Raw genomic sequence first — 7,725 nt, 5'->3', positions numbered from 1 at the left:
ATATTTTCTTTTGAATAATCAAAAAATGATTCTAAAATTCACAAAAAGAAACAGATTCTAGCACTTAGTTGAAGTAGGTATCTTGAATATACATAGGTACAAAAATCATAATATTACTAAAATAAGATACGTTTAACATAATATTCGAATTGAACTACCGCTCTATACTGAAGTTATATCTAAGGCATAAAGAATTTAAGTTAAACATGACAAATTTCTGACATTAACCCACCACACCCCCATCATGGCTTAGGAGCCCCATCCGTTACATATTTCATAATATAAATATATTGACATTTGTAATTGCTTTTTTAATGCAAATTATTGGGATTTCTATTCTTCAGTAGTTCTCTCCTAACGGTATAAAATATTGTTTTTTTGATATCACAAAAGGTAAAGAAGATATCATAAAACATACCTAACATAATTATTTTTCCCAATACCCTGAAAACACAAAACCGCATGCGTCCGCTATTATACCTATGACACAACTGCCAACTTTTGGGAGATGATAGATCTTCGTTAAACTCGCAATTTTACCATTAACGGATTTTTTCAGCCCTTGTAGATTGCGCGAAAATCGGCGTTGGGGAAGCCGCCCCATGTTACCATATATTTGTTTGATGAATTTTCTTTCTCCGTGTACTCATTATCAGTGAGCCTCATACAAAATTCAAAATTTTGATTTATTTAACTTAAAATGTACGAAAGCATTTGCAAAACATTTCGGGATTGTAGAACCATTATTGTGTTAACATACGCTAGTCAAAACTCTCTCTAAGCTTAACATTTTTATCTTTTACCGACACTAGCAATCAATTTTATTAAAAATAGTGATGTTGTTGGCTATAAAAAAATACTTTTAACTAAAACAATAAGTAACATTATATTTTCTAGCCATTGTGATGATTCAAATTTCCATTAGGTTTTCATTGAAGCATTGCCTCATCATCAAACAAAAATATATTTGAATATTCCATTAGACTTCATTAAAGCGTCAGAGATACAATTTTTCACACTATGTCAACACAATTGACCAAATTAGCCCTTTTTATGACCCCACTGGACGTTGCCGAGAAATTTGTGTATGGGCTATTGTCTAACGGCGGCTAGTTGTTGTTGCTGTTGTTGTTTGGAGCTGTAACAATAAAAACAAATGTTATGGAAATGTTAATTTGTTTTGGTTTCGATTTGTTATTCGTTACAACTCTCACTGGTCGTAAGCTTTGAAATTCGCTTCAATTATTCATTCTTCACAACTATATTGAGTTATTAATCATCAGTGATATTTGAGTTTCGTGGAATAAACACCTTGGATTACTTGTAGCTTTGTTTCTTAGTACACTGCAGGGGAGGGATGGAGGAAACTCAAGTTTTGTTTATATATGTACAATGTACATACATATTTCAATTGAGGATAAAATGTTCGGGGTATTTGAACGGCACTCTTAAAATGTTGGTTTTAAATTTCACTAATTAAAGTCAACGTAGATATGATTCCGCCATATATTTCAATTAAAACTGAATAAACTGAAAGATGAGATTATCTATTGTTGTGGGCCAGTTGCTTTGGGGGAGGGGATAGCAAGAAGATAAACGAAATTCACATACCAAATCAATTTGTGGTTTCCCCCTTTTTCGAAGTAAAATTTTGTTGAAAATTATTTTAACACTAATCCCCCTGTCAAAGATTTACAGTTGCCGCATAAAATACTGCCCATTTATAGCTCTTTGAAAGCGATATTTATTTAAGACAAAAGAATGCCTAAATGGATGGATAGCCTGATGATTGTAAAGAATAGTTATCGTTTCTAATGTCTTCGATATGATTAAGAGCTGCTTGTTAGAAAAAACTCATCTTTCAAAACGTTCCTCTGATCATTAGACCTTACAAAGGGCTTTGATTGTGCCTCATTTACTGAATACACAAACACAATCTTCTTCTCAAATTGGATTCTTTTTTTATCTTGTCTTCTGTCGAAGAATTCATAATTTCAAAAGCTTGTTTGTTTGTTTGTTGTCGCTGTGTCGTCGGCTGCTGTGTGTGCGCCTGCAGCTTGTTGTTCATCTCACTTAGAAAGGTTTTTACATTTTTTGACAAACAACATCGTTTTTCAATAAGCGATGCAGCGATGAGTGCAAAAAAGGCAAACAAAATTACATTTTTGGCAAAATTGCATGTTGTTCAAATGTACGCTTATAAAATGCATAAAAAACAATCAAATTTTAATAAATTTGACTTTGCACAGCTGTATGGCGGCGGATCATTGCTCCTAGTTCGGCTTTATCCTCAGGCTGCAACGGCAAATATTGCGGCAGCCAGCAGGCGAAAAGCATCATCATCGTAGTCATAGCATCCCCAGCAGAAGTTGCAGTCATATTATCCTCATTCCTTTGGCCGGGACCATGCCATCTGCTTGCCATCTTCATCTCCGTTGCCGATGTCGTCCTCCTCGTTTTTGTGTGTTTTCTACACTCTTTTTTTTCGCTGCATGGCTTTTTGAAAATTGCATGCAAATTATGTGAAATTGTCAACGAACATGAATTTGCACTTTTCTCGCAATGCAATAGCGTTCATTTCGTGTTGATTATAAATTGTTTGGCGCGTTTTGACTGCGGCCATGGCCGCCAACAGCCACGCGGAGACATGGTTGGATGAGCTAAGATGGGCTGCAGCGGCAATGCGATTATTCCTGGTAGCTTCGAATTGGTTTATTTGTCTTTGCAGTTTTTTTATTTGTCATTCGTTGAGCAGCAACGAAGATATTCCCTACTTTGGCTAAAACCAATGGCAGTAGGGATCATCCAACATCAACATTCTCCGCCACAAAACAACTACATGTTCCCCCCAATACCAACACAAGTGTTGGTTAATAAATCGCTAGTAATAATTGTATGCTTTTGGGGACAAAGTGAAAACGATGAGAGGCCCGCCAGTGAAGAACAAAAGAGCTAACAGCAAGGGAGGAAGAGATCGAATAAACAACAAAATTAAACCAAGAAATTATAGAACATGAATTATACGACTTTATGACCGACCATACAACTGCCGGTGTCGAGGGATAAGAAGACCCTACCTACATGCTATCATTGTTGCACACTCTAGCACATTCCCCTAGAACATCCTTAACAGAATTTATTGCTCTGTTTTGTATTTTCCCTAAAAAGCCATTCTCAGAGATGTTTATGATAAAAGGATGGCGATTATCAAGTCAATATTTGTGAAAAAGATATGCAAATGATTTTAATGGGACAAGAGTGTCATTTCAAATTATTGCCAATTGCCATTTAAGTCATGAATTTTTAGATCACCTCAAGTTATGTTTATAATTATGCTTGGCTTATTATGTAGACTTTTTCCGGTTGCAAAAATTGTATTAAATTCCAACACAAAAAATATTCAGGGTAATAAATTCTTATTAAATGCAATGTTTATTTGCTTACGCGAGAATGGTTATAAGTATAAAGCTAAGATAACATCACAACGTCATTTTAACTCATTCATCTTAATGTATAATTGTATTTCTTAATCATGTTATTAATTTTTTAAAAAAATTATTACGAATTATGATACGATGTTCTTAATTGACCATAATATGACAAAGGTTAGAATCTATTTTAGTCAGAGCTGCGAATACTCGCTCGAATTCGCACGATTCCACTCGCGAGTGAAACTCTTCTCGAATTCGAGCAAGTTGATGGGAGAACTTGAGCCCATTCCCCCCAAAGAAAAACCCAACAAAAATAACCCCAAATAACCCCTTGCACTTTTCACTCGCGAGTTAATCGGAGCTCTGATTTTTAGTACCTCATCTAATTGGAAACTGATTTGTGCCCATATCAACTATCTAACGATCGCTGGAGGCGTGACATTGACAGATACGGATGTTATTTAAACCTTTACTTTATAACGCACCGCGAGGGTGATAGGAAGATGATTAGTGTGCTACGACTCTTATACGTCGCCCTCTCAACCAAGGAGGTAAAAATTAAGCCAACCTTTAAACGACGTTTACTTTATTTTAAGTTAAACCTTTCTTTTGAATTTCTATATATATATAAAAAATATACTGACAAATCAACGCTAAGACCAAACCGCTGTATCTGGAATCTTGAAATTTTGACTGTGAGGTGTTGTTGGTGTGTAGGGGTACCAAATATCGTACCCTTTGTATTAGGCAAACGGGAAGAGCTAGAATTCTGAAATTTTGAATGAGGGTCACTGATGGTGAGTAAAAAAGATATACCAACGGTTTGTTGGAAATTGGAGCTACAAGTGTACGAAAAGTACTAAGAGTTACTAAATTTGGTACCAGTTGTCTGTTTGAACGGATGTAGCTAGAAATTCGTACTTATTGCGTTCGAAAGGTACTAAATGGTACTAATTTGATGCAATTTGGTTTTGGGTGAACAGACAGAGCTGGGATCCTGAAAATTAGAACTAAGATTACTGATGGAGTGTAGGATTGAGATAGTTTTTTGAATTTCTTCATATGTGTATGAATTGAAATACGATTAGAGGGGGAATTCGGAAATTTGATATTATAGTTGCTGTTGGTGTGTTGGGTTGAGATATGGATGTTGTTGTGGATATACGTACCATAAATGTACGAAAATTACTAAATGGCACAGACTTTGGTTCAAATTGTTATTGTGTAAAGGGGTAGATGATCTGCGAATCTGCACATGGAATGTTCGCACTCTTTATAGAGAAGGTGCAGTCTACGCATTGGCAGACGTACTGGAAAAGTACAAGGCCGACATTACGGCCATACAGGAAATACGATGGAATGGGAAAGGCGTCACAACAACACCTAAAGGTGACGCACTGTATTATAGCTGTCATGACATTAGGGATGAGTTTGGTTGCGGATTTGTAGTTGGTCGGAGGTTAAAACACCTGGTCTCCAGCTTCACACCAGCAAAATTCTTCAACATCAGCTTTTTTGCGCTCATGCACCCACTGAAGACAAGGACGAACTGACCAAATATATATTTTATGAGCGCTTAGAAGAAACATATGACCGTTGTCCTGCCCATGACATTAAAGTTGTTCTAGGCGATTTTAATGCCAAAATTGGAAAGGAAAATATCTTTGGCCCAATAGTCGGAAAATTCAGTCTCCACAGTGAGACATCTGACAATGGTATGAGGCTGATAGACTTCGCAGCGGCAAAAAACATGCTAGTTAACAGCACCAGATTTCAACATCTCGACATACATAAGGGCACCTGGCTGTCTCCAGATCAGAAAACAAATAATCAAATTGATCACGTGGTGATACATGGAAGACATTCATCGAGCGTGTTGAATGTGCGTTCGTTCCGAGGAGCAAACATAGACTCTGACCACTACCTTGTTGCGGCAAAGGTACGCACTCGGTAAAACGTAGCAAACAAAGTACGAACAGACACAACACGAAACCTAGACATCGGTATGCTGCAATCAAAACAGATAGCCACAACATATTCCACTTAACTAGCCCAATTGCTTAATCAAAGCACTGCTCATCCCGATAACATATCAGCGCAATGGCAAAGTATTGCCCACTCCATGCAAACAGCCGCAAAATCCATACTTGGATACCAGAGACCTCCACCAAGGAATCCATGGTATGATCAGGAGTGTCGTGCTGCTACCGAAGAGAAAAATGCGGCATATAGTGCTACTTTACAATCCGTAGCAACGCGTAGCGCATGAGAGAGATACAGGGAGAAAAGGAGAGAGGAGAAACGTCTTTTCCGCAGGAAAAAGAGAGAGATGGAAAAGCGGGAGTGTGAAAAAATCGAGATGTACAGGAACCAGAATGAAGTCCGAAATTCTACCAAAAAGTCAAGCATCAAACTGATGGCGTTAGTACAGGCACATCCTCCTGTAGAGACCAGCAAGGTAATTTGGTAACTGATACTGATAGTGTGCTCAGGATATGGAAATAACATTTTTCAAAACTGTTGGTATCCAATAGCAGCGAAGACGACGAAGATACCAAAGATCCAATCCCAGAAGATGGTATTGAATCTATACCGCCCAGCCAAGATGAGGTAAAGACAGCAATAAATCGGCTGAAGAATAATAAGGCAGCAGGAGCCGATGGCTTACCAGCCGAGCTGTTCAAAACCGGAGGCGTTACGCTGATAAGGTGTATTCATCAGCTAGTTAGCACCATCTGGCAGGAAGAACGAGTACCCGACAGTTGGAACCTCAGTATCCTGTGCCCAGTCCACAAGAAGGGAGATAAGACTGTATGCTCTAACTATAGGGGCATAAGTCTACTCCCTATTGCCTACAAGATCATATCAGGGATATTGTGCGAACGACTAAAGCCAATGGTCAACGAGATAATTGGACCATACCAATGCGGCTTTAGACCTGGCAAGTCCACCATTGACCAGATATTTACCCTGCGGCAAATCCTGGAGAATACCCAAGAGATGCAGATCGACACCTACCGCCTTTTTGTCGATTATAAAGCAGCCCGCTGCGTTCAAATGTATTCCAAGCCATGTCTGAATTTGGTATCCCCGCAAAGCTCATCCGGCTTTGTAAAATGACTTTAACTGACACGAGGTCCTCAGTTAAAATAGGAAAGAATCTCTCCGAAGAGTTCAGTAACAAAAGAGGGTTCAGACAAGGAGACAGCCTTTCGTGTGATCTCTTCAACATCCTGCTGGAAAAGGTTATACGAGAGGCAAACGTCAAAGGGAGTGGCACAATCTACACCAATAGTCACATGTTACTTGCTTATGCTGATGATATAGACATCATGGGCCGATCAGTAAAAGAAGTAACTGATACCTTTATGAAGGTCGAATGAGAATCTTCTAAAGTGGGTCTGGCGGTAAACGGCGAAAAGACCAAATTGATGGTGTCCACGCGCAATGCGTCCATTGAGTTCGGTCCGACTGTGGAAGTTGGTTCCTATAATATTGAGGTAGTAAAAGACTTCGTCTACCTCGGCACCTCCGTTAACACAACAAACGACATCAGTTGTGATATAAAAAAGAAGAATTGGTTTAAGTAAGCAGTTTAAAAACAAAGCCACATCTCGTCAAACAAAAATAACGCTCTACCAAACACTGATACTACCCGTGCTGATGTATGGCTCCGAAGCCTGGGTACTTGCGCAAGCAGACATGGCAGTGCTAGGTGTGTTTGAGAGAAAAATTCTTCGAAAGATCTGCGGACCAATCTGCGTTGACGGTGAATATCGACGTCGCATGAACCACGAGCTGTATCTGCTATACAACGACATCAATATAGTTCAACGTATCGAGATGCAGCGATTGCGTTGGCTAGGCCATATCATAAGAATGAGCGAAGATGAACCCGCTAAAAAGGCGTATAAATACGGATCGCTTGGCGGTGCACGCAGAATTGGCAGGCCAAGGAATAGATGGCGCAAACAAGTGGATGAAGAGATGAAAAGGCGCGGTATTCCAGAGTGCGAAGCAACAAATAGAGAGAAATGGAGATCTTTTCTTAGTTCGGTCTATGGAACAAATGTTCCGTAATGGGCCAGCTAAGGAAGTAAGTAAGTAAAGGGGTAGAGCTGAATTGTGAAATTCGCTATTTGGAAAGCAGTTGCGTTTAGAGTGCAGAAAGAAGTATCAAGCTTGGGATATCGTTTTGAATAGAAATGTATTCGAACTGTACTTAAATGAAATTAAATACAATTAAAATAGGTATTAGTATACACAATTTTAGTGTCCACCATTTTCACATTAA

This window comes from Musca autumnalis, unplaced genomic scaffold, assembly GCF_047663935.1.
Source record: "Musca autumnalis isolate F117 unplaced genomic scaffold, ASM4766393v1 scaffold_4, whole genome shotgun sequence".
Lineage (NCBI taxonomy): Eukaryota > Metazoa > Arthropoda > Insecta > Diptera > Muscidae > Musca > Musca autumnalis.
Note: the sequence above shows the minus strand (reverse complement) of the source record.